Source organism: Oncorhynchus keta, chromosome 1 (assembly GCF_023373465.1).
Source record: "Oncorhynchus keta strain PuntledgeMale-10-30-2019 chromosome 1, Oket_V2, whole genome shotgun sequence".
NCBI lineage: Eukaryota > Metazoa > Chordata > Actinopteri > Salmoniformes > Salmonidae > Oncorhynchus > Oncorhynchus keta.
Genome location: NC_068421.1, coordinates 70,291,569 through 70,318,214, shown reverse-complemented (window position 1 = coordinate 70,318,214; position 26,646 = coordinate 70,291,569). Strand labels below are relative to the sequence as shown.

The following is a 26,646-nucleotide window of genomic DNA, read 5'->3' as shown; positions in this document are numbered from 1 at the left end:
CAGGACTTGCAGCGCGATCTGCGTCAGAAATAGAACTGATTTCTATTTTAGCCCTTTGCAATGCAGACGCTCGTTGGCGCGCACGAGCAGTGTGGGTGCAATAATTGAATAACATAGATTTCTAAATTTATTTTGCAACACTCGCGCACGCGACGCGAGCGGTGTGGTCAGCCTATTAGACCGCTGCACCACTCGGGAGTCATCTAAACACAGACAGGCACAAAAAACTAACCTTGGATGGCTCACACACAAACTCACATTTACACACAACTCAGTTTCGCACTAGCACAGTTGTAAAAAAACAAAATTGAACGACATGTAAAAAGCACTTGGTATACTCATATACACCATCAACACATTCTATTCACACAAACACACACACACGTGTGTAAATGCGACTTACAAAACCAAACAGGTCTTAACATGGTTACATGGTTGGTTATAACGCTACCTTTGGCCATCACGGTACACCTGTCATGTTGATCTAGACCTATCTCAGATTTCATGGTGTGTGTTAGGCAAGCTCAAATTAGGCCTTGGTCTGGGTGGGTTCACTCTGTGACACAGTTCAGCTGCTGTAGTCACGGCAACAGGTAATCTGCATTTCCCTTTGTCAGTTTGATTACTCTATTTGACTCAGGGCCGTGTGTGTGTGTTTGTGTTGTAAGGGGTGGGGCGAGGTCGGGCATTGATCAGCTCATCCTGACAGACCTGTCCATCAAGCCTGATCCCTTTATTCCTGCATTGAAGTAGCATAGCATCTCTCAGATCCCTCCACCAGAACACAAGAAGTGTGTCACTTGTGTATCTGACGTTTTGTATTTCAGTTATGCTGCTATACTGAACAAAAATATTACTGCAACATGTAAAGTGTTGGTCCCATGTTTCATGAGTTAAAATAAAAGATACCAGAGATGTTCTATACACACAAAAAGCGTATTTCTCTCAAATGTTGTGCACAAATTTGTTTACATCTCTGTTAGTGAGCATTTCTCCTTTGCCAAGATAATCCATCCAATGGACAGGTGTGACATATCAAGAAGCTGATTAAACAGCATGATCATTACACAGGTGCACCTTGTGTTGGGGACAATAAAAGGCCACTCTAAAATGTGCAGTTTTGTTACACAACACAATGCCACAGATGTCTCAAGTTTTGAGGGAGCGTGCAATTGTCATGCTGAATGCAGGAATGTCCACCAGATTGGTTGCCAGATAATTTTATGTTAATTTCTCTAACACAAGCTGCCTCCAATGTCATTTTAGAGAATTTGGCAGTATGTCCAACCGGCCTCATAACCGCAGACCACATGTAACCACGTCAGCTCAGGACCTTCACATCTGGCTTCTTCACCTGTGGGATCGTCTGAGACCAGCCACCCGGACAGCTGATGATATACAGTACAGTACATGTTCCCTGAAAGTTTGTAATGTCATCTGGTGGTTTGTGGAAGTCTGTCTGAATGGTTGTCTTAAGGTCTCCTTAGGGTTTGTGGGAGGTTGTGGGAGGTTTTGTTCTGATTTGCAGCCAGCATGGCCTGCAGGAAGTGACTGCCTTTGTTCCTTTAAATTGTCCCTTTGTTGTGTTTCTCTCGCCACTGAATAGTGTCTCTGTGCAGCTGACTGATAAAGCCTCTGAAACACCCACTGATGTCCTTCTGACATATTCTCAACCACATCTTATTTAGTCAAATATGTCACATTGTAATTGAGGTCATTCAGAAGCAGGATTGTTTTGTCAACAATTTTACAAAGAAACATTCTACAGACATTCTATTTACAAACAATAAGGAAAAGCAATGACAAGAGCAATGATTTTCTAAATGAGACATTTTTACAGCAGTGTGGTAATTCTAGTTTACAAGGTCTGTCAACTTCAGGGATGTATATTCATGGATATTAAAACGTTAATGTCATGATTAGAGTGAAACATATCCCATCAAGTCGCCCAGTTGTGTTTGAACAGAAGTGTGACTTCCCTGAAGACTTAGTTGTTCCTCTGGGATACAGAAGGCTATTCTACCTGACACAGAAACACTGAAACACTGAGTAGCTAACATCAAACCTTGGGTAGAGGGGCCCAGTGAATGTAGAGTGGAATGTGTGTATGTCAGAGTAGACGTCAGAATTTAGTAACCCTTCAACAATCAATCACTTTTTATAAGTATGTTTATAACAGAAAGGTCTTAATAAATAAATAAATAAATTAGACACTTGTGCAGAACTGATTGTTTGAGTAGTGGCTAATGAGTCGATTATTAATTAATGAATGCAATTATTAGAAACTTGTGCAGACCTGATTATTCGAGGAGGAGCTAATGAGTCGAGTCCCTGGGACCGGTCAAGTGTCTCTGTGAAATAAGACCAGCATGTTGGTGTGGCACACTGAACATGACCCTTCACTTTCTCTCCCTGATCTCGTGTCCTCCTCTCCTTCCTCCAGGGAAGAATGCCCCCTTTCATTGAGGATTTCAAGTTAAAGGCTAACCGGAGTACTGAAGGCAATGTCTTCAGAAGGCAGGATCCCCAATTATAGTCAAAGGTAGTATGGCAATCTTCGTACTCAATATTTGTGTATACATTTTTTAACGTATTTTTTAAACACAATCATGGTACCAATACTTGCTTCTATTTCACCAGATGTATATCCTTGAATATGTTATTTTATAATTTAAGGATAATTTGCCGCCTGCAGTACCCTGGTCTGCCTAAAACTTGAGATACTCCATGAGAGGTGGCAGCACTGAGCTAACCTGCAACATCACTTCCTAGAGCAGCTCAAACTGCTCATACAATATTTCCAAAAACTCCTCCATGAAGCAAGATATCGACATGCTAAAATGACATTCCTGATCTTCAAATGCACCACTGAGACTTCACATAGGAAACAATGGAGTGATGTCATCTTTGGCTTTGTCCATTCTTTTTAAAGTCAATGCCTTCCTCTCTCCCCTCTTCCTCTTCCCCCGTCTCTTCCTCTTCCCCTGTCTCTTCCTCTCTCTCCCCTCTTCCTCTTCCCCGTCTCTTCCTCTTCCCCTGTCTCTTCCTCTCTCTCCCCTCTTCCTCTTCCCCGTCTCTTCCTCTTCCCCTGTCTCTTCCTCTCTCTCCCCTCTTCCTCTTCCCCGTCTCTTCCCTCTTCTTCCCCGTCTCTTCCTCTCTCCTTCTTCCTCTTTCTCTTCCTCTTCCCCCGTCTCTTCCTCTCTCTCCCCTCTTCCTCTTCCCCCGTCTCTTCCTCTCTCTCCCCTCTTCCTCTTCCCCCGTCTCTTCCTCTCTCTCCCCTCTTCCTCTTCCCCCGTCTCTTCCTCTCTCTCCCTTCTTCCTCTTCCCCTGTCTCTTCCTCTCTCTCCTCTTCCTCTTCCCCGTCTCTTCCTCTCTCTCCCCTCTTCCTCTTCCCCGTCTCTTCCTCTCTCCCCTCTTCCTCTTCCCCTGTCTCTTCCTCTCTCCCCTTCTTCCTCTTCCCCTGTCTCTTCCTCTCTCTCCCCTCTTCCTCTTCCCCGTCTCTTCCTCTCTCCCCTCTTCCTCTTCCCCGTCTCTTCCTCTCTCTCTTCCCTTCTTCCCCTGTCTCTTCCTCTCTCTCTCTTCTTCCTCTTCCCTGTCTCTTCCTCTCTCTCCCTCTTCCTCTTCCTTCTTCCTCTTCTCCTGTCTCTTCCTCTCTCTCCCTTCTTCCTCTTCCCCTGTCTCTTCCTCTCCTTCTTCCTCTTCCCCGTCTCTTCCTCTCTCTCCCCTCTTCCTCTTCCCCGTCTCTTCCTCTCTCTCTCTCCCCTCTTCCTCTTCCCCTGTCTCTTCCTCTCTATCCCCTCTTCCTCTCTCTCCCCTCTTCCTCTTCCCCCGTCTCTTCCTCTCTCTCCTTCTTCCTCTTCTCCCGTCTCTTCCTCTCTCTCCCTTCTTCCTCTTCTCCCGTCTCTTCCTCTCTCTCCCTCTTCCTCTTCCCCCGTCTCTTCCTCTCTCTCCCTTCTTCCTCTTCCCCTGTCTCTTCCTCTCTCTCCCTTCTTCCTCTTCTCCCGTCTCTTCCTCTCTCTCCCCTCTTCCTCTTCCCCCGTCTCTTCCTCTCTCCCCTCTTCCTCTTCTCCCGTCTCTTCCTCTCTCTCCCTTCTTCCTCTTCCCCTGTCTCTTCCTCTCTCCCTTCTTCCTCTTCCCCCGTCTCTTCCTCTCTCCCCTCTTCCTCTTCTCCCGTCTCTTCCTCTCTCCCTCTTCCTCTTCCTCTGTCCCCTCTCTCTCCTTCTTCCTCTTCCCTCTCTTCCTCTCTCTCCCTCTTCCTCTTCCCCGTCTCTTCCTCTCTCCCCTCTTCCTCTTCTCCTGTCTCTTCCTCTCTCTCCCTCTTCCTCTTCCCCGTCTCTTCCTCTCTCCCCTCTTCCTCTTCTCCTGTCTCTTCCTCTCTCCCCTCTTCCTCTTCCCCTGTCTCTTCCTCTCTCCCCTCTTCCTCTCTCCCCTGTCTCTTCCTCTCTCTCCCTTCTTCCTCTTCCTCTCTCTCTTCCTCTCTCCCTTCTTCCTCTTCCCCCTCTCTCTTCCCCTCTCTCTCCCTTCTTCCTCTTCTCCCGTCTCTTCCTCTCTCTCCCTTCTTCCTCTTCCCCTGTCTCTTCCTCTCTCCCCTCTTCCTCTTCCCCTGTCTCTTCCTCTCTCTCCCCTCTTCCTCTTCCCCTGTCTCTTCCTCTCTCCCCTCTTCCTCTTCCCCTGTCTCTTCCTCTCTCTCCCCTCTTCCTCTTCCCCTGTCTCTTCCTCTCTCCCTTCTTCCTCTTCCCCGTCTCTTCCTCTCTCTCCCTTCTTCCTCTTCCCCTGTCTCTTCCTCTCTCCCCTCTTCCTCTTCCCCTGTCTCTTCCTCTCTCTCCCCTCTTCCTCTTCCCCTGTCTCTTCCTCTCTCTCCCTTCTTCCTCTTCCCCTGTCTCTTCCTCTCTCCCCTCTTCCTCTTCCCCTGTCTCTTCCTCTCTCTCCCTCTCCTCTTCCCTGTCTCTTCCTCTCTCTCCCCTCTTCCTCTTCCCGTCTCTTCCTCTCTCTCCCCTCTTCTTCCCTGTCTCTTCCTCTCTTCCTCTCCTCTTCCCCTGTCTCTTCCTCTCTCTCCCTCTCTTCCTCTTCCCCGTCTCTTCCTCTCTCTCCCTCTTCCTCTTCCCCGTCTCTTCCTCTCTCTCCCCTCTTCCTCTTCCCCCTGTCTCTTCCTCTCTCTCCCCTCTTCCTCTTCCCCTGTCTCTTCCTCTCTCTCCCTCTTCCTCTTCCTCTCTCTTCCTCTTCTCTTCTCTCTCTCTCCCCTCTTCCTCTTCCCTGTCTCTTCCTCTCTCTCCCCTCTTCCTCTTCCCCTGTCTCTTCCTCTCTCTCCCTTCTTCCTCTTCCCCCGTCTCTTCCTCTCTCCCCTCTTCCTCTTCCCCTGTCTCTTCCTCTCTCTCCCCTCTTCCTCTTCCCCTGTCTCTTCCTCTCTCTCCCCTCTTCCTCTTCCCCGTCTCTTCCTCTCTCTCCCCTCTTCCTCTTCCCCGTCTCTTCCTCTCTCTCCCCTCTTCCTCTTCCCCGTCTCTTCCTCTCTCTCCCCTCTTCCTCTTCCCTGTCTCTTCCTCTCTCTCCCCTCTTCCTCTTCCCCGTCTCTTCCTCTCTCTCCCCTCTTCCTCTTCCCCTGTCTCTTCCTCTCTCTCCCCTCTTCCTCTTCCCCTTCTCTTCCTCTCTCTCCCCTCTTCCTCTTCCCCTGTCTCTTCCTCTTCCCCTGTCTCTTCCTCTCTCTCTCCTCTTCCTCTTCCCCTGTCTCTTCCTCTCTCTCCCCTCTTCCTCTTCCCCTGTCTCTTCCTCTCTCTCCCCTCTTCCTCTTCCCCGTCTCTTCCTCTCTCTCCCCTCTTCCTCTTCCCCGTCTCTTCCTCTCTCTCCCCTCTTCCTCTTCCCCGTATCTTCCTCTCTCTCCCCTCTTCCTCTTCCCCGTCTCTTCCTCTCTCCCCTCTTCCTCTTCCCCTGTCTCTTCCTCTCTCTCCCCTCTTCCTCTTCCCCCATCTCTTCCTCTCTCTCCCCTCTTCCTCTTCCCCATCTCTTCCTCTCTCTCCCCTCTTCCTCTTCCCCTGTCTCTTCCTCTCTCCCCCTCTTCCTCTTCCCCCGTCTCTTCCTCTCTCTCCCCTCTTCCTCTTCCCCGTATCTTCCTCTCTCTCCCCTCTTCCTCTTCCCCTGTCTCTTCCTCTCTCTCCCCTCTTCCTCTTCCCCCGTCTCTTCCTCTCTCTCCCCTCTTCCTCTTCCCTGTCTCTTCCTCTCTCTCCCTTCTTCCTCTTCCCCTGTCTCTTCCTCTCTCTCCCTTCTTCCTCTTCCCCTGTCTCTTCCTCTCTCCCTTCTTCCTCTTCCCCCGTCTCTTCCTCTCTCTCCCCTCTTCCTCTTCCCCGTCTCTTCCTCTCTCTCCCCTCTTCCTCTTCCCCGTATCTTCCTCTCTCTCCCCTCTTCCTCTGTCCCCTCTTCCTCTTCCCCTGTCTCTTCCTCTCTCTCCCCTCTTCCTCTTGTCTCTTCCTCTCTCTCCCCTCTTCCTCTTCCCCATCTCTTCCTCTCTCTCCCCTCTTCCTCTTCCCCTGTCTCTTCCTCTCTCTCCCCTCTCTTCCTCTTCCCCGTCTCTTCCTCTCTCTCCCCTCTTCCTCTTCCCCCGTATCTTCCTCTCTCTCCCTCTTCCTCTTCCCCCGTCTCTTCCTCTCTCTCCCCTCTTCCTCTTCCCCCGTCTCTTCCTCTCTCCCCTCTTCCTCTTCTCCCGTCTCTTCCTCTCTCTCCCTTCTTCCTCTTCCCCTGTCTCTTCCTCTCTCTCCCTTCTTCCTCTTCCCTGTCTCTTCCTCTCTCCTTCTTCCTCTTCCCCCGTCTCTTCCTCTCTCTCCCTTCTTCCTCTTCCCTGTCTCTTCCTCTCTCCCTTCTTCCTCTTCCCCCGTCTCTTCCTCTCTCTCCCCTCTTCCTCTTCCCCTGTCTCTTCCTCTCTCTCCCCTCTTCCTCTTCCCCGTCTCTTCCTCTCTCTCCCCTCTTCCTCTTCCCCGTCTCTTCCTCTCTCTCCCTTCTTCCTCTTCCCCTGTCTCTTCCTCTTCCCCCGTCTCTTCCTCTCTCTCCCCTCTTCCTCTTCCCGTATCTTCCTCTCTCTCCCCTCTTCCTCTTCCCCTGTCTCTTCCTCTCTCTCCCCTCTTCCTCTTCCCCCGTCTCTTCCTCTCTCTCCCCTCTTCCTCTTCCCCGTCTCTTCCTCTCTCTCCCTTCTTCCTCTTCCCCTGTCTCTTCCTCTCTCTCCCTTCTTCCTCTTCCCCTGTCTCTTCCTCTCTCCCTTCTTCCTCTTCCCCCGTCTCTTCCTCTCTCTCCCTTCTTCCTCTTCCCCTGTCTCTTCCTCTCTCCCCTCTTCCTCTTCCCCCGTCTCTTCCTCTCTCTCCCCTCTTCCTCTTCCCCTGTCTCTTCCTCTTCCCCCGTCTCTTCCTCTCTCTCCCTCTTCCTCTTCCCCGTCTCTTCCTCTCTCTCCCCTCTTCCTCTTCCCCTGTCTCTTCCTCTCTCTCCCTCTTCCTCTTCCCCGTCTCTTCCCTCTCTCTCCCCTCTTCCTCTTCCCCGTCTCTTCCTCTCTCTCCCCTCTTCCTCTTCCCCGTCTCTTCCTCTCTCTCCCTTCTTCCTCTTCCCCTGTCTCTTCCTCTCTCTCCCTTCTTCCTCTTCCCCTGTCTCTTCCTCTCTCCCTTCTTCCTCTTCCCCCGTCTCTTCCTCTCTCTCCCCTCTTCCTCTTCCCCCGTCTCTTCCTCTCTCTCCCCTCTTCCTCTTCCCCGGTCTCTTCCTCTCTCTCCCTTCTTCCTCTTCCCCTGTCTCTTCCTCTCTCTCCCCTCTTCCTCTTCCCCAGTCTCTTCCTCTCTCTCCCCTCTTCCTCTTCCCCGTCTCTTCCTCTCTCTCCCCTCTTCCTCTTCCCCAGTCTCTTCCTCTCTCTCCCCTCTTCCTCTTCCCCGTCTCTTCCTCTCTCTCCCTTCTTCCTCTTCCCCTGTCTCTTCCTCTCTCTCCCTTCTTCCTCTTCCCCTGTCTCTTCCTCTCTCCCTTCTTCCTCTTCCCCTGTCTCTTCCTCTCTCCCTTCTTCCTCTTCCCCCGTCTCTTCCTCTCTCTCCCTTCTTCCTCTTCCCCTGTCTCTTCCTCTCTCTCCCTTCTTCCTCTTCCCCTGTCTCTTCCTCTCTCCCTTCTTCCTCTTCCCCCGTCTCTCCCCTCCTCTCTCTCCCTCTTCCTCTTCCCCCGTCTCTTCCTCTCTCTCTCTCCCTCTCTTTCTTCTTCCCTGTCTCTTCCTCTCTCTTCCCCTCTTCCTCTCTCTCTTCCTCTTCCTCTTCCCCGTCTCTTCCTCTCTCTCCCTTCTTCCTCTTCCCCGTCTCTTCCTCTCTCTCCTTCTTCCTCTTCCCCGTCTCTTCCTCTCTCCCCTCTTCCTCTTCCCCTCTCTCTTCCTCTCTCTCCCTCTTCCTCTTCTCCGTCTCTTCCTCTCTCTCCCTTCTTCCTCTTCCCCGTCTCTTCCCTCTCCCCTCTTCCTCTTCCCCTGTCTCTTCCTCTCTCTCCCCTCTTCCTCTTCTTCCTCTCTCTCCCTCTTCCTCTTCCCCTGTCTCTTCCTCCTCTCTCCCTCTTCCTCTTCCCCTGTCTCTTCCTCTCTCTCCCTTCTTCCTCTTCCCCTGTCTCTTCCTCTCTCTCCCTCTTCCTCTTCCCCCGTCTCTTCCTCTCTCCCCTCTTCCTCTTCCCCTGTCTCTTCCCTCTCTCCCCTCTTCCTCTTCCCCTGTCTCTTCCTCTCTCTCCCCTCTTCCTCTTCCCCCGTCTCTTCCTCTCTCTCCCTTCTTCCTCTTCCCCCGTCTCTTCCTCTCTCTCCCTTCTTCCTCTTCCCCTGTCTCTTCCTCTCTCCCCTCTTCCTCTTCCCCGTCTCTTCCTCTCTCTCCCCTCTTCCTCTTCCCCGCTTTCCCCTCTTCCTCTTCCCCCGTCTCTTCCTCTCTCCCCTCTTCCTCTTCCCCCGTCTCTTCCTCTCTCTCCCCTCTTCCTCTTCCCCTGTCTCTTCCTCTCTCTCCCCTCTTCCTCTTCCCCTGTCTCTTCCTCTCTCTCCCCTCTTCCTCTTCCCCCGTCTCTTCCTCTCTCTCTCCCCTCTTCCTCTTCCCCCGTCTCTTCCTCTCTCCCCTCTTCCTCTTCCCCCGTCTCTCTCTCCCCCTGGTTAGTTGTATGTTATTTTATTGTGTTAAGTGCTCCCCCTCTTTTCCCTCTTTCTCTCTTCCCCCCCACATGTATTTGTACTATTTTTGACATGTTGGTCATGTAGCAGATACTCCTATCCAGAGAGACTTACAGTGGTGAGTGCAGACATTTGTTTGGATGACCATGATTGTATGCTCTGACTGCTTAAAAAAAAGGTAAGCAAGCAATCTGGTAGGCCTATTGCTATACTCATGGTATCTGTTTAGTAAATATATATATATTTTTATCCCTGAGTATAGTCCAAGTTTAGTTTGGCTTTGGCTGCTTTAAATTGACCCTAGGAGGCGCTGTCTGGGGATTGTTTCGGTACTTTTTCGCAGCGTTCCAGCTCCCTCAAGATCTAACCTGTGTGCTTCCATTGCTTTTTTTCTTAGAGGAAGCATATGCAATTAGATGACCTCAGTGTAGCTTTGGCAGTGTCCCGCATTGTGGCCAGAGAAACAGGAGTGTCTTTGCTGTCTTGTGTGTAGTTGATATCCAAGTAGTAACCAATGTATGGAACGCTTCGTTTGACAATTTGGAGGTGTTGAATTTCCAGCTCTTTGACCTCGGGATATTTTTATAGAGGTCAAAGCAGACGCAGACAAAGTGCCATTGGTTAGATTGTGTAAGTGGTAGAATTAATGAAAATCTTTTGGATAAAAATGTAATCTGTACGGGAGTAGGTGTTATGGACATTAGAGTAGTATGTATAGTCCATAGATGAGCTATTAGTCTCTCCCCAGATATCTATCGTCCTATCTCTTTAGTAAGATAGTTCAACATCTTTGCTGATCTAGGGTTTGTGGTGGGGGCTTGAGATGATTTGTCCAGGGTTGAGTTGAGGGTACAATTAAAACCTCCAGCTAGCACTCCAAAGGAAACACAATGCTCATTGAACAGGGTTTTTTATTTTCAACATGAAAGCAGGAGTATCAGTGTTAGGGGCATGAATATTTAAGATAGTAATTGGTTGTCCATACATTGACCCAGAATAAATCTCTCCTCCGGATCAGATATGTTTTTGTCAATTATGAATGGAACATGCTTATAGATAAGTATGGCTGTGCCTCTACCGTTTGATTTGAACGATTAGAAATACACCTGTCCCACCCAAGCTCTGTGGAGTTTAGCATGTTCAGCACCACAGAGGTGTACCTCTTGTAATAGCGCAATGTCTACATTTTCGTTTTTTAGAGCACTTTTTATACCGTTTTATTAAATGACCTAGTCCATGGCAGTTCCATGTCAGTAGATTTAAGGTACCAGGTCATCGAACAGTAATCGAACTCTAGTGCAAGTCATCTCTGAGTATATATCAGGTATCAAGGTTAGACCCAGATGCAGACCGTGTCGAAGTAACAATGTTTATTACAGCAACAGGGGCAAAGGTACAGGACGGCAGGCAGGCTCAGGGTCAGGTCAGGCAGAGGTGGGGTAAAGGTACAGAACGTCAGGCAGGGTCAGGGGCAGGCAGGTGGGTACAGGGCCAGGACAGGCAAGGTTCAAAAACCAGGAGGATGAGAAAAGAGAGACTGGGGAAAAGCAGGAGCTGACACAAAAACGCTGGTTGGCTTGACAAACAAGATGAACTGGCAACAGACAAACAGAGAACACAGGTATAAATACACAGGGAATAATGGGGGAGATGGGCGACACCTGGAGGGGGGTGGAGACAATCACAAAGACAGGTGAAACAGATCAGGGTGTGACAGTATAGGTGGATAATAGTTACAGCTGCGATCACATAAAAGAAAAATAAACTATGTACATAAAATAACAATCTCTGAACACAAGTTCTCAAACAACAACTCAACATATCCTATTGGATCTATTAACCCCACGCTTAGTCACAATTCTGTGTTCCGAAAAACAGGAACAGTTCGCAACGCACAACATCTTCTGAGAGAGAGAGAAATAAATGCCTCATCCTCTCTGTGACAACATAGCCCCCGTCCACAGTAAAAAAGAGATGGAGAAATTAAGTAAATAAAATCAATAGCCTAGCCTACAAATACATCCCCCAAAGGACATGGGCCTAAATGTTTGGACTAAATAAAACAGAAATGAGAGAGCAAATCCCTAAATGACATCTATAGGATAAGTTGTTTGCTATTATTAAAACGAAATATCAACAGGATAAGGCGGTCATAACCATGGGCAAAAAATTCACACACTGAGCCTCTCGTTATGTCTGTGAATGTGTCGTAATCGACAGGCTATCAATGGTGAAGATCTGTGTGAAAATGATGAATACAAATAAAGAAAATAGGCTATATGCCTAATATATATTGACAGTATCTGATCTCTATGTCTGCCAATTAGCCTATACGTTCTACAGACAAGATAACCGGCTGTAAATGCTTCATTTTCTCACTGGACCTAAAAGTGGAAAAACAAGTAGGCTAAAACATTAGAAGGCCTAGGTTAAGCTATAGGGCCTATCCCTCTCTCAGCTAAAATAACATTTCAAAAATAGACATTAGCAGGTCGGGTGGGTCATTGGATGGGGGATATATGTTGTCTTACCTCCATTAATAATAACAGTAATCACTTTTAGTCGTTGGTCTATTTCTCAGTGGCCAGGATTGTCCTCCAAAAAACCTTTTGCCTCTTTGGGAGTTTAGATGTGTCGCAGGGCTCCTTGGTGAAGAATCCTGAGCTCGTTTGGGTATTTGAATCCCCTGAAGATGCCTCGGTCATTGAAGTGTTTCTTCACCTCGTCAAACTCTCTGCGTATTCCAGCTGACAGGTCCTGGTGTAAAGTGAGTTTGGATTTTCCCACTGTAATGGTGTTTATTTTCGGCGTCTGTCGGACTCGTTCCTTGTCGGTGAATCTCAGGAAATGTATGGTGATTGGGCGCCGTGGTTGTCTGGCTGCTGGTGAGGGCCTCAGTACTAAGTAAGCTCTCTCGAGATCCACTCGGGGAGTTTGTCTTGCAGGTAGCGGATCAGTGTTATGTTTCCCTCTTCTTTTACAGTCAGGTTTAATAGAACACAGTTATTCCTTCTCCCTCTATTCCAGGTCCTCTGTTTTCTCTTCCAGATGCTCTATTTTCTTTTCAGCAGATGCTGTTGTTTCTATGGTAGCAGATGCTATTGTTTCCATGGCGTCTGCCAGATGCTGTTGTTTCCATGGCATGTGCCATTGAGTTTTCCATGGATAGGATTCACCCTTCTGCCTCATCCAGGCGCCACACGTTGATGGTTATCTTGTTGTTGATGCCAAGAAAGGTATTTTCCAGGGTTGTCGCCTTGCCCCCTATCCCACTGATCTGAGAGTTAATGCCATCTAGTTTGATGTTGACTTCTGTACGTTGGGATCTAAGCTAAGAAAGGATGTCTTCGACAGAGGTGCCAGCTTTTTCTGAAGCTAGCTGTTTCTTGGAGGCTTTTTCCACAGATATTGCTTGAGTCCAGGTAAAAATGTCACATCATGCCACCTTTTGTAGCCGCCATGTTTTTTAAAACTAAAGCTAATGGAGTTTAACTTGAAGTGGAGGTAAGAATAAGATTAGGAAATTACTTGTGCGGAGCTCTCAGTTTATGTGGAGCTTTCAGTTCATGCGGTTATCTTGTTCTAGGGTCACATGATTCCAAGAGCCTTTTTTTAAGTCCAGAGAGAGTCGACACTCATCCAGCCCATCAAATATGAACAGAACTTTAGAATTGCTCGTCATAGTCTTGATTGGTTTCATTTTAGGGAAGAATTCACGAAGCAGTTCAATCACAGTTGTTTTTCCCTACATAATGATTTATTTTGTGGAAAGACCTTTTCCTTCTGCCCAGTCGTGAATAAACTTCTGAACAGAGACAGTCTTTCACATGGGCTTGAATATTGTCTGGCTTCAATAGCGGTCTCTCCTGTGGCTGGTGTTCTGGATTCCAGATGTATGGCCTCATGCTCATCTCTGACCCCTCTGTTTGAATGGAGATCACTGTATATCTGGTTTAGATAGATTCCCCTTTCTTTTAAGTCCCCTCATATACAACCATACTTATTTCAGTTTGCCTTTGTCTGCAAGGAAAATCAAAGTGTATTCTTTATTTTATGGTCATGATTACTATATAGTATGTGTTTGTGTGTGTCTGGATTGGATTAGTCAGAGTGTAATAATAGGGCCTTGTTTTGGTCAGGTTGTTTTTAGCCAACAGACAATAATCTGGTTATCTGACCAGATAACAACAAAAATATGACTTCTTTCTCATGATGTCTTGATGTTGTCATGAAAAAATACATCTTAAAAATACATCTTTACCAGGTTGATATGATGTCTTCTGAACCAGAAGTTTACAACCATAATACTTACCTTACCTCTGACATCTAGAACTTCTGAAGCACTCTGGGCTGAGAGAGAAAGAGAGAGACAGCTTGTTAAATTCAAATGTTCTTGTTTGGTTGTCTAGTCTGAAAAATCAATGTCCTGTTATTTGTTTGTGCAGTTGTCACCTTAAAAGTTTTATAGTCCTCTAACCTGCTGGTTCTGTTGTCTCACCCTCATCGTACTCATTCTTTACTGTTTCAACCAGTTGGTTCTGGTTAATCTTCTTCAGTGAGATCTTCACAGCTCCCACAATACCTTGGTCTCCACCATCTGATCCACCGTAGTCTATCTGTTAGTATTCTCCAGCCGGCCTTTTGTGTTGCAAGAGAATCCTTCTAAACCTTGGTTCAGGAACCACTAGAATCTCTTCAGCTCTGTTTTGATCAGAGTGGCCAGCAGCAGCAGCTCAGGAACGGGAGCCATGAGTACAGTAACTCAGGAGAAGACCTCTGGCATTGTAGTCATAGCGTTCTTAGAAATGTAATGCATCCAGGCCACACCCCCTACTGGGGAAAACATTAGTCTCACTGTCTTAGGTAGTAGGTGCATTAGTACTGGGCTGAAACAAGCCTGCACACCTTGTAGCTCTCCAGGACCAAGATTGGTATTTACCTGAGACTTTACAATAATATTTCAAGCTGAAGAATGTATATAGCTGCAATTACAGGCTAACTGTGAGACTAAAAACATAACACTTTGAATATACACTACATTACCAAAAGTATGTGGACACCTGCACATCGAACATCTAATTCCAAAATCATGAGAAATAATATGGAGTTGGTCCCCCCTTTGCTGATATAACAGCCTCCACCCTTCTGGGAAGGCTTTCTACTAGATGTTGGAACATTGCTGCGGGGACTTGCTTTCATTCAGCCACAAGAGCATTAATGAGGTCGGTCACTGAGGTTGGGCGATTAGGCCTGGCTCGCAGTCGGCGTTCCAATTCATTCCAAAGGTTTTCGATGGGGTTGAGGTCAGTATGGACCTTGCTTTGTGCACAGGGGCATTGTCATGCTGAAACAGGAAAGGGCCTTCCCCAAACTGTTGCCACAAAGTTGGAAGCATTGAATCGCTTAGAATGTCATTGTATGCTGTTGTGTTAAGATTTCCCTTCACTAGACCTAAGTGGTCTAGCCCGAACCATGAAAAACAGCCCAAGACCATTATTCCTCCTCCACCAAACTTTACAGTTGGCACTCTGCATTGGGGCAGGTAGTGTTCTCCTGGCATCCACCAAACCCAGATTCGTCTGTTGGACTGCCAGATGGTGAAGCATGATACATAACTCCAGAGAACTAATTTCCATTGCTCCAGAGTCCAATGGTGGCGAGCTTTACACCACTCCAGCCAACGCTAGGCATTGCACATGGTTTGTGTTAGTCTGGTGTACGGCTGCTTGGCCATGGAAACCCATTTCATGAAGCTTCTGACAAACAGTTATTGTGCTGACATTGTTTCCAGAGGCAGTTTGGAACATGGTAGTGAGTGTTGCAACTGAGGACAGATGATTTTTACACACTACACGCTTCAGCACTCGGCGGTCCCATTCTGTGTGCTTGTGTTGCCTACCACTTGGCGGCTGAGCCGTTGTTGCTCCTAAACTTTTCCACTTCACAACAGCACTTACAGTTGACCGGGGAAGCTCTAGCAGGGCAGAAATTTGACCAACTGACTTGTTGGGAAGGTGACATCCTATGATGGTGCCACGTTGAAAGTCACTGAGCTCTTCAGTACGGGCCATTCTGCTGCCAATGTTTCCTATGGAGATTGCATGGCCGTGTGCTCAATTTTATATACCTGTCAGCAAAGGGTGTGGCTGAAATAGCCAAACCCCCACTAATTTCACGTGGTGTCCACATACTTTTGTATATATACACAGTGTACAAAACATTAAGAACACCCTCCTAATATTCCAGAGCGGCGCTCCAGCTGGAGGTCAATGATGATGACAGGTGTCCTTGAGCTCCCGATGCTCTGTGTGTTCTGGAAGAGCAGGTGCTGCTAGGAGAACACCGAAAGGTAATGTAAAGAGTCAGTGGCCTTTGTCATTTAGATTCATCCTACAAACAGGGATAGATTTCAAACCAATAACTACTGTATGTACATTACATTGTTTGGTGAGGATGCAGCAGTGTTACTTTTGTCTTACATCGACATGCAGCAGACACTTGGTGCTGGAGCTCTCACTGAATAATGTATTGGGTAACTCAAAGCCTCAGCTATGAACACACGCACGCACGCACGCACGCACGCGCGCGCGCACACACACACACACACACACACACACACACACACACACACACACACACACACACACACACACACACACACACACACACACACACACACACACACACACACACACACACACACACACACACACACAGCCATCTGGTTTTCCATGGAGTAGACATTTACTGTAGGCAAAAACAGACTGCCTATTAGTCTGGCCTGTCAGCAGCAGACACACGTATGGGAGTGTCTGTAGAACACCCACACAGATACACAACCCATGTTCTCTAATTCTGTTTTTCAAAACCATTGTATTAGCCTCTACATTACATGGTTATAGCCAATTAAACTTGATTCGTGTGTGTGTGTGTTTGTTACCGGCAGGGCCCTCTACAGTGTTTCCAGAGCGGCGCTCCAGCTGGGGGTCGGAAGTCAATGATGATGACAGGTGTCCTTGAGCTCCAGATGCTCTGTGTGTTCTGGAAGAGCAGGTGCTGCTGGTAGAACACCGAAAGGTAATGGAAAAAAATCATTGGCCTTTGTCATTTAGATTCATCCTACAAACAGAGATAGATTTCAAACCAATAACTACTGTATGTACATTACATTGTACAGGAAGGATGCAGCAGTGTTAACACTGGGATGAATTTGACAAAACATTTGTGGAAATAAGATCATTGCTCATCCATTTCCTACCAATGGATTTAAAATGACCTTAGTGCTACAAAGGTTTTATGAAACTCATCCCTGGACAGGTTATGTATCAACATGTAGACCCAGCTATTAAAGCACACATGCTGCACAACTCTGATGCAACTAACTAGCAACAACAAACATTACGCTAATGCCAGAGGACTGTCTTAGATCATTGATGATCACTTTCATGACAGCTAAGGAACATTTCAATAATGTTGCTGCATACAGTGAATGAGATGAGCGTCTGCTAAATGACTTAAATGTAAATGTAAATATGAGTGAGACCCTGTATTTATTATTGATGTGCTGAGAGGGGTTAGCTTAGGTCAACATCTGGTGTCCAAGAGGTGATGTAACAATACATCTCACCTCACCCAACCCCTGTAACACTCCGGGTGTCGTGGGTGTGGAGTCAGACGCAGGAGACAGAGGGTGCAATGCTGTGCTCTTTAATGCACAAACGCACCACAGGGTGCTCACAACAATAACGACCCCAAACACGGGGGACGAAAAATGTACAACTGAAATACACGACCAGGAAACAAACACGTTCCTCTACTACAGAACCGAAGATCACAATGATTAATCCCACTCAACAAACAGGCGGGCTGGCTGTCTAATAAAGCCAACTAATCATCACAAACAGGTGCTACCAATAAACATACAAGGAGGGGGGGGAAGACAATCAGTGGCAGCTAATAGGCCGGTGACGACGACCGCCGAGCGCCACCCGACCGGGAAGGGAAGCCACCCTCGGTCGGACTCGTGACAACACCTGTCAGCTGAGCTGGGAATGTTGGTTGTGTGTTAGAAACAGACGGAACAATTGTTTAGCAAACCTTTCAGATAGTCACCTACTTTTCAGCTTGAAAGTATACACATTTGTATTGTTAGATAGCTCTGGGTGTAAAAACGGCCTGGTCCGGTCAGCTGATTCTAGCCATCCCTTCTGGTTAGTTCTAGTCAGGCAGCTTAGTCTCCCATTCAGATGACACCCACTTCTGTTAGTGTCTTATTGGTCAAGGTCACGCCAATTACTTATCACCATATCTCCTTCAGCCTATCAGTGGCCTAGATTCCTGGGACTTCTGTTTCAGTTGGTGTAGGACCCCAGCACACTGTGCGGTCAGAAATGTGCTTTCCCCATCCTGATGAGCACTACCAGTTTTTCCCTCCTGCTGAGAAAGAAATCCTGTCTGTCTGATATAGTATTGTGTGTGCATCTCAATAACCACAATTACCACTATTAAGCTGAACTTCTCAGTATTTTTTTCACACAGTAAGTCAACAAAGTCAGTTTTAAAATATGATAACAGTTCCTCACAGTATTTGAAAAATACCTCGATAATCACTAGGCCTCAGTGTGTGAGCAAAATGTAATACTCTGAGGAACCGATATATCATAAAATACCTGAACACATTTCCCACTGGCTCGGAGAACAGCTTCGGGCAGGACTTTCATACGGTCATTGGGTCGGACAATGTTGCACTTCACTAGCGATAGCTCAAGTCAAGACAGATAGAAAGGGAGGCAGACAGGCGGAGTTGGGAGATAAATGCAAATGAAAGAACCTGCATTTTCATCTGGATATTTTCTGTTTTTATGTATTTTTACTTAGTTGACAATCGGGCCTACTATAGGCCTACTGCTATTTTGGCCTAGGCTCTTAGTTCCATGCCCTCATTGCTTTAGCTGTCAATGGCTCAAGGTGAATCCATTTGAACTTGCAACCTTCCGGTTACTAGTCCAACGTTCTAACCACTAGGCTACCCTGCCGCCCCTGCCACCTATACTTCGTGCTGCTATAAGCTCAGGTTACGGTTAGCTGAGGAACGCTCAACTCCCCTCTCTTATATAGAGGCAGAGTTGAGTTTTTATAACTAGTTGTGGGATTTGAGTCACCATCAGTTGATTCTTGTAAAAATGTCCATTTGGAAAATGCTTACCTGCAGCCTACCCTATGTTTGTCCTGTACAACTGCGGTCCTTCAGCAGGGTGCTGAAATTCATGCTTTTAATAAAAACTTTTAGCAAATACAACCAGACATAATCAATAATCGACTGATGGTGACTCAATGTTGTTCCTAGCAAATCCTGCGGCCAGTTATCTAAACTCAACTCCACCTCCCTATAAGAGAGTTGAGCGTTCCTCAGCTAGGATGGTGACGGTGGACATGGGACCATCGTCACAGTGTGTTTACTGCAAATAGATACCTTGAGAGACATCAACTTCACTCATCCTTAACCTGCAGTCTCTTGTTTAACATGTTTTCTTTTGGGGTAAATAACCCAAGATAGACCACAGTGTGTCATTTCCAATTGGAGCATATTAATCATAGTGGGCAGAGCAAGCAAGGAAGTGGGCAGAGCCAAGCAAGAGCTAGCGAGATTGTATTAGTGCATTCTAGCATGTCTTTGAATATTTCCGTTAGAGAATGCCTACTCTGTGAAGTGCAATAACGTGTACACGCTCTTATAACTACAAAATTGGTGCATCGCTCTTGCTGAGAAAGCAACACAAGGTGGGGTTTTTTAAAACTTTGGCAAAGGAGAAATCCTTCAAAAAGGTGCCCACTCTGTTTGTAACAGATTTTAGTTCTGGGAACAGAAAAATGTATTGAGATCAAATGTTTCATCTATGAGAAAATGAGCAGAATTTCAGGAGTCATGTCATCGGGAGGGATCAGCCGTTCGTGAAGAAGAAAATTGACTACCTTAAAATCAGTGGAGGCTGGTAGGTGGATCTATAGGAGGACAAGCTCACTGTAATGGCTGGAATGGTATAAATGGAACAGAGTCTAATGTGGTTTCCATATGTTTGATGTGTTTGATACCGTTCCATTAATTCCATTCCAGCCATTACAATGACCTAGTCCTCCTATAGCTCCACCTACCAGCATCCACTGCTTAAAATGAAGATTGCCACAATTGCACTGCCCATTTTGTCACAGACGCTATAATGGCACAGATACAAAGATGAGTCCTCTATCTCTATGGGTTGAACAGAGTTCCATCACTATAAACCTTGGTTTGCTTGATATCATATAATCTTTGACTGCCCTCAGGTGTTTATTAGTGTGTATTACATCAACATGCATCTTGGGTTTAGTGGGTGCAATATACAACTCTGGCCACAAAATGTAATCATGACACAAATACCCTCTGAAAATCTTTGGATATTCACTCATCCTTCTGGCACCTGGTAGTCATTGGATTCTTGAAGTAATATTGTGTAACACTGTAAGTCTTTGATTGTGTCATAAGAACATGATGTTCAGACTGAATTACATTTGGCTTCATACAGTTTGTAGGGTTAAAGGTCATGGTTTTTTGTTTGACCATTTGAATGTATTTACTTCTATGTTTCCATATACTGCAGACCTGATTAAACACCCCATGGATCTTTTTCAGACTGTGTGTAAGTGGACCTATGCGTGTTCATTTCTACCCATTCATATATTCTTCAACCTCTTCTTTGGCAAGCTAGAATGTGCTGTTGATTCTGGACGTCTCTCTAAGAGGGTTTTTATGGGGCTTTTCCTGTACAGCCTCTCTTTGGGATGGACTGAAAAACCTTGGGCTGAAAAAGATGGACCTACAATGTTTTGGCTTGACATGTCCCCTGACTACGGCAGAGCAACTCGAATAAAGACTGTACTGATCTCCGTGGGATCTCGGATATCTTAATGATAGTAACATACTACTTGTTCCTCAAACGACCAGTAACATATGTGTGCTTCAAATAAACAGACCAGTATTTTTTATTTCTATATGTACACTATGTAGCTTTCCCCTCATGATGCATAGTGTATTGTATACCCCCCTGTGCTTCATATGTCAACATACTATATGCACCCTGTGCATCTGATACATTATCACTGTGATAACTAGTACAGATAGACCTGTTAGTTGCATAGATCTGGAGTTTCATCCAAACTCAGTGTAAGTTCTGTTTGCTTAGTTAGAGCTGATCTGTATGATAGTACAGTATAGTAAGTCCTCCTGCTCTTAAACAGGTTTCACAATAAACCCCACAGAAATGCACAGTATAGCAGATAGACAAGGAGCCTCAGAGGAGCCAGAAAAACACTGTGACCTGGAAGAATGGTTTCGTTTTACTCAAGTACTTTTCCGGTTTCTCCACAGCAGACCTTACTTTAAGGGCTAGTTACATTCCTGTCTCTACGCAGAGCGGGTTCTACAGCTTGTGTTATGGGTCTTTGTGTCTGTCTGTGCTTATGTGTGGATTGTGGGGGCTATACGAGATCGTATCTGTGTGTGCACACAGGGATTACAGCACATGGCCACGTGTGTTGGGGAATGGTCACAGTTTCTGTGTGATCGTACATGGATCGTTCTCTGTAAGCTTAGAGACTAATATTTGTGTTGAGTGTTTGTGCTGATCTGGTGTGGTCCTGCTCTTCCAGCTGTAGAGGATGACCTGATCCAGTCCAGTTATCCAGCTGGAGATGATGCTGACCTGGTCCAGGTCCAGTCATTGGCAGCTGTTCTGACGGTCAACCAGCAGGGGGCACTGCTCTCCATACACTGCATTGGATCAGAGCTGGACTACAGAGAGCAAGAGAAAAAGAGATAGTGATGAATTACTATACAAATATTTATCCCACATTAGATTAATCTTGACTCCATTTATGATAAAGAAAACTTAAATATTGTTACATGTAATGTTATGCAGTAATATAAAATGGTTAATAATACTATTCTCCAGAGATGAACAGTTCATTTACTTACCCTCTGTGTTTGAAATGAAACCATTCATCATTCTAGATCTCATCTCAAATGTTTTTCTCTCCAGAAAACAAAATAAGAGCTGGTAAGCTAACTCCCTTATATCTTATTTTCATCTATTTTCTATCTTCCAAAATCTCCTGCTTAGATCAGCCAACCACAACATGCTCATGTGGTTTCCTATGTACACTACCATTCAAAAGTTTGGGGTCACTTAGAAATTTCATAAGTGAAGGCTATTCCGGAAATTAAGGCTATTCCATGCTAGAAATTGCCAAGAAACTGAAGATCTCGTACAACGTACTACTCCCGTCACAGAACAGCGCAAACTGGCTCTGACCAGAATAGAAAGAGAGGTGGGAGGCCCCTGTGCAAAACTGAGCAAGAGGACAAGTACATTAGAGTGTCTAGTTTGAGAAAGAGTACCCGCAAAACACCAGTCTCAACAGCAACAGTGAAGAGGCGACTCCGGGATGTTGGCCTTCTAGGCAGAGTTGCAACAAAAAAGCCATATCTCAGACTGGCCAATAAAAAGAAAAGATAGAGATGGGCAAAAGAACACAGACACTGGACAGAGAAACTCTGCCTAGAAGGCCAGCATCCCTGAGTCACCTCTTCACTGTTGACGTTGAAAATGTTTTGCGGCGCGGAACACACGGAGACGTCAAAGTGTGTTTCAAAAATCATCAAAGACTAATTATTTTTGACTAGAAATACATAACGTTACCAATTAGTTACCCTGACCAAATGGACAGCGCACATAGGCTGTATTTGTCTTGTTTTCATCCCATACAGCATGTTAGATGTCTAATGTTTAGGTGTAGCCTAGGCTGCTACAGCATTTATGTAATGAGCTCTTTCTTGTGTCTGTCTGGAGTGATTATGTGTTATCATCTTTGCTAAATAAATACCGGAGCAAAGTGGAAAGCCTACTTGAGTCCAGTTACTAGTCCAATGCTCTAACCACTAGGCTACCCTGCCGATGATGCGATGGAAGCAATCAAATCATTCTGAATACATCCCAGAAAAGACAGTAGAGCGTTCCATATGTTCAACGGAACTTTCCGTCTCTTCGTGTCCCCTAAAAGATGGGGTGGTGATCCAGTCAAAAGTTTGGACACACCTACTCATTCAGGGGTTTTTCTTAATTTTTTTACATTGTAGAATAACAGTGAAGACATCATCAACACTATGAAATAACACACATGGAATCATGTAGTAACCAAAAAAATACCTTTGATAACAATTGGTACTGAACGCCCTCACCTTTTCATCCTTCTTCATGAAACTAATCTCAGGCAGAGGTCAACGCTCGGTTTTAAATCACACTTTTTCCGTGTACCCAAGAGAATGAAATATGTTCTTCAACAAAAAGTCAACGAAATTTGTGGTAGTGTTGGCGGCAAAAACTGCACACTCGAGCTGGTAACTGAAGTTAGCAAGGCAAATTGAAATAAATTACACTAACTGGACACAAAAATAAAGTTACAAAACCAAGAAAACTATTTATAATCTACATCCTCCGTCTCCTGTCATTTGAATAAACTAATTTGAATAATATCAACAAAAAAATGCTCAATCACTTTTCAATCTGTATCCAATAATGTCAACAACTCACCGAGCTTCTCAACACATACGTTTGACCTCTCCCACCTTTTTGTCCATCTGAGGTTTGACAGTCACACACTGAATACAAACACACACGTTTGCGCAAGGCACACCTTGATTACAAACATATTTCATTTTTGAAGATCGTAATAAATATTATATAAAGTGGTACAAGCAGATGTGTGTTGTAACACTTTTAGCTTCATGCTATATTTGAGACAAGCTGATATTGTTGCAGTGAACAACAGACTTGTTATGTATGTCATGTACAGTTAATATTGTGTTGATAAACGTTATAACTTTGTAATTATATTATTTCATTGAGCATATATATATGTATGTATATATATATATATACAGTGGGGAGAACAAGTAGTTGATACACTGCCGATTTTGCAGGTTTTCCTACTTACAAAGCATGTAGAAGAGGTCTGTAATTTTATCATAGGTACACTTCAACTGTGAGAGACGGAATCTAAAACAAAAATGCAGAAAATCTCATTGTATGATTTTTAAGTAATTCATTTGCATTTTATTGCATGACATAAGTATTTGATACATCAGAAAAGCATAACTTAATATTTGGTACAGAAACCTTTGTTTGCAATTACAGAGATCATATGTTTCCTGTCGTTCTTGACCAGGTTTGCACACACTGCAGCAGGGATTTTGGCCCACTCCTCCATACAGACCTTCTCCAGATCCTTCAGGTTTCGGGGCTGTCGCTGGGCAATACGGACTTTCAGCTTCAGATTTTCTATTGGGTTCAGGTCTGGAGACTGGCTAGGCCACTCCAGGACCTTGAGATGCTTCTTACGGAGCCACTCCTTAGTTGCCCTGGCTGTGTGTTTCGGGTCGTTGTCATGCTGGAAGACCCAGCCACGACCCATCTTCAATGCTCTTACTGAGGGAAGGATGTTGTTGGCCAAGATCTTGCGATACATGGCCCCATCCATACTCCCCTCAATACGGTGCAGTCGTCCTGTCCCCTTTGTAGAAAAGCATCCCCAAAGAATGATGTTTCCACCTCCATGCTTCACGGCTGGGATGGTGTTCTTGGGGTTGTACTCATCCTTCTTCTTCCTCCAAACACGGCGAGGGGAGTTTAGACCAAAAAGCTATATTTTTGTCTCATCAGACCACATGACCTTCTCCCATTCCGCCTCTGGATTATCCAGATGGTCATTGGCAAACTTCAGACGGGCCTGAACATGCGCTCGCTTGAGCAGGGGGATCTTGCGTGCGCTGCAGGATTTTAATCCATGACGGCGTAGTGTGTTACTAATGGTTTTGTCATGTTTTGTCTTATATTGTCTTGTCATTATGCTTTCCCTTCTGTTCGTTTCCCCTGCTGGTCTTATTAGGTTCGTTCCTTTTTTTCTCTCTCCTTCCCTCTCTCTCCTCTCTCTATGTTCCGTTCCTGCTCCCAGCTGTTCCTCATTCTCCTAACTCACTCATTTAGTCTTTTCACACCTGTCCCCTATTCTGTCCTCTGATTAGAGTCCCTATTTCTCCCCTTGTTTTCCGCTTCTGTCCTTGTCGGATCCTTGTATGATGTTCGCTGTGCTGTGTCTTGGTCTCGCCCTGTTGTGTCTTGTCTCCTTCAGATGCTGCGTGTGAGCAGGTGTCTGAGTCCGCTACGGTCGGTGCCTTCCCGAGGCAACCTACAGTTAATGGTCGAGTCTCCAGTCTGTCCTCGTCACTACGAGTGGATTTAAGTTTTTTTATGTTTTGTTTTCTGCTCTGATTGTCCAGGAGTAGTGCTCTTATCCTTTACTGGAATAAAGACTCTGTTTTCGCCAAGTCGCTTTTGGGTCCTCATTCATCTGCATAACAGAAGGATCCGACCAAGAATGGACCCAGCGACTATGGATTCTCTCTACTCTACTCTCGAGTTCCAGGGAGCGATGCTTGGCAGACACGAGCAGGAATTGTCTGCTGCTCGGCATGCCGTTGAGACCCTGGCCGCTCAGGTCTCCGACCTCTCAGGACAGTATCAGAGTCTTGTCTCGTGCCACCAGCTACTTCCGAGTCTCCGGAACCTAGGGTTAATAACCCACCATGTTACTCTGGGCAGCCCACTGAGTGCCGCTCCTTTCTCACCCAGTGTGATATTGTGTTCTCTCTCCAGCCCAACACATACTCAAGAGAGAGAGCTCGGATTGCCTATGTCATATCACTCCTTACTGGTCGGGCTCGGCAGTGGGGCACAGCTATCTGGGAGGCAAGCGCTGAGTGTACTAACGATTATCTGAACTTTAAAGAGGAGATGATAAGGGTTTTTGATCGTTCTGTTTTTGGGAAAGAAGCTTCCTGGTCCCTGTCTTCCCTATGTCAAGGTAATCGATCCATAACGGATTACTCTATAGAGTTTCGCACTCTTGCTGCCTCCAGTAACTGGAACGAGCAGGCGTTGCTCGCTCGTTTTCTGGAGGGACTCCACGCTAAGGTTAAGGATGAGATTCTCTCTCGGGAGGTTCCATCCAGCGTGGATTCTTTGATTTCGCTATTCGCATTGAACGACGGGTAGATCTTCGTCACCGAGCTCATAGAAGAGAGCTCGCGTTAACTGTGTCCCCTCTCTCTCCGACACTACCATCTTTCCCCACTGACTCAGGTGTTGAGCCCATGCAGCTGGGGGTATTCGCATTTCGACTAAGGAGAGGGAACGGAGAATCACCAACCGCCTCTGTCTCTATTGCGGTTCCGCTGGTCATTTGTCATTTCATGTCCAGTTAAAGGCCAGAGCTCATCAGTAAGCGGAGGGCGACTGATAAGCGCTACTAGACTGTCCTCTCCGTCAAGTACCTGTACTACCTTGCCGGTCCATCTACGCTGGACCGGATCGGCAGCTTCCTGCAGTGCATTAATAGACTCTGGGGCGGAAGGCTGTTTTATGGACGAAGCCTGGGCTCGGGAACATGACATTCCTCTCAGACAGTTAGGGGAGCCCACGGTCATGTTCGCCTTGGATGGTAGTCCTCTCCCCAGTATATTATGTGAAACACTACCTTTAACCCTCACAGTATCTGGTAACCATAGTGAGACCATTTCTTTTTTGATTTTTTGTTCACCTTTTACACCTGTTGTTTTGGGTCATCCCTGGCTAGTGAGTCATAATCCTTCTTTTGATTGGTCTAGTAATTCTATCCTTTCCTGGAATGTTTCTTGTCATGTGAAGTGTTTAATGTCTGCTATCCCTCCTGTTTCTTCTGCTCCCTCTTCACAGGAGGAACCTGGTGATTTGACAGGAGTGCCGGAGGAAAATCATGATCTGCGCACGGTCTTCAGTCGGTCCAGAACCAACTCCCTTCCTCCTCACCGGTCGTATGATTGTTGTTCTGATCTCCTCAAGAAGCGTTTTGCATCCGCTCCTATCCTTGTTGCACCTGACGTCACTAAACAGTTCATTGTCGAGGTTGACGCGTCGGGGGTGGGCGTGGGAGCCATTCTGTCCCAGCGCTCCGAGACTGACGATGGGGTCCACCCTTGCGCGTATTTTTCTCATCGCCTGTCGCCGTCGGAACGTAACTATGATGTGGCTAACGAACTGCTCGCCATCCGTTTAGCCCTAGGCGAATGGCGACAGTGGTTGGAGGGGCGACCGTTCCTTTTGTTGTTTGGACTGACCAAAGGAACCTTGAGTACATCCGTTCTGCCAAACGACTGAATGCGCGTCATGCTCGTTGGGCGTTGTTTTTCGCTCGTTTCGAGTTCGTTATTTCTTATTGCCCGGGTACTAAGAACACCAAGCCTCATGCTTTATCCCGTCTCTTTAGTTCTTCTGTGGCTTCTACCGATCCCGAGGGGATTCTTCCTGATGGGCGTGTTGTCGGGTTGACTGTCTGTGGAATTGAGAGACAGGTTAAGCAAGCACTCACCCACACTCCGTCGCCAC

At 46.4% G+C, this 26,646-nt stretch overlaps 2 long non-coding RNA genes across 3 annotated transcripts; one reads left to right on the top strand and one right to left on the bottom strand.

The window, feature by feature from the left end:
• Positions 1–242: 242 nt before the first annotated feature.
• On the top strand, positions 243–22,055 carry LOC118395859 (uncharacterized). Of its 2 annotated transcripts, XR_008062880.1 has the most exons (5): positions 243–1,401; positions 2,444–2,542; positions 15,380–15,482; positions 16,080–16,210; positions 20,819–22,055. It is a non-coding gene; the product is annotated as an uncharacterized LOC118395859 (long non-coding RNA). The 2 variants fall into 2 exon arrangements; XR_004828079.2 differs by having other exon boundaries at positions 243–2,542.
• LOC127906800 (uncharacterized) lies at positions 10,028–16,195 on the bottom strand. The gene is made up of 2 exons (XR_008062878.1): positions 16,074–16,195; positions 10,028–15,461 (listed from the first exon to the last, which is right to left on the bottom strand). It is a non-coding gene; the product is annotated as an uncharacterized LOC127906800 (long non-coding RNA).
• Positions 22,056–26,646: the final 4,591 nt, after the last annotated feature.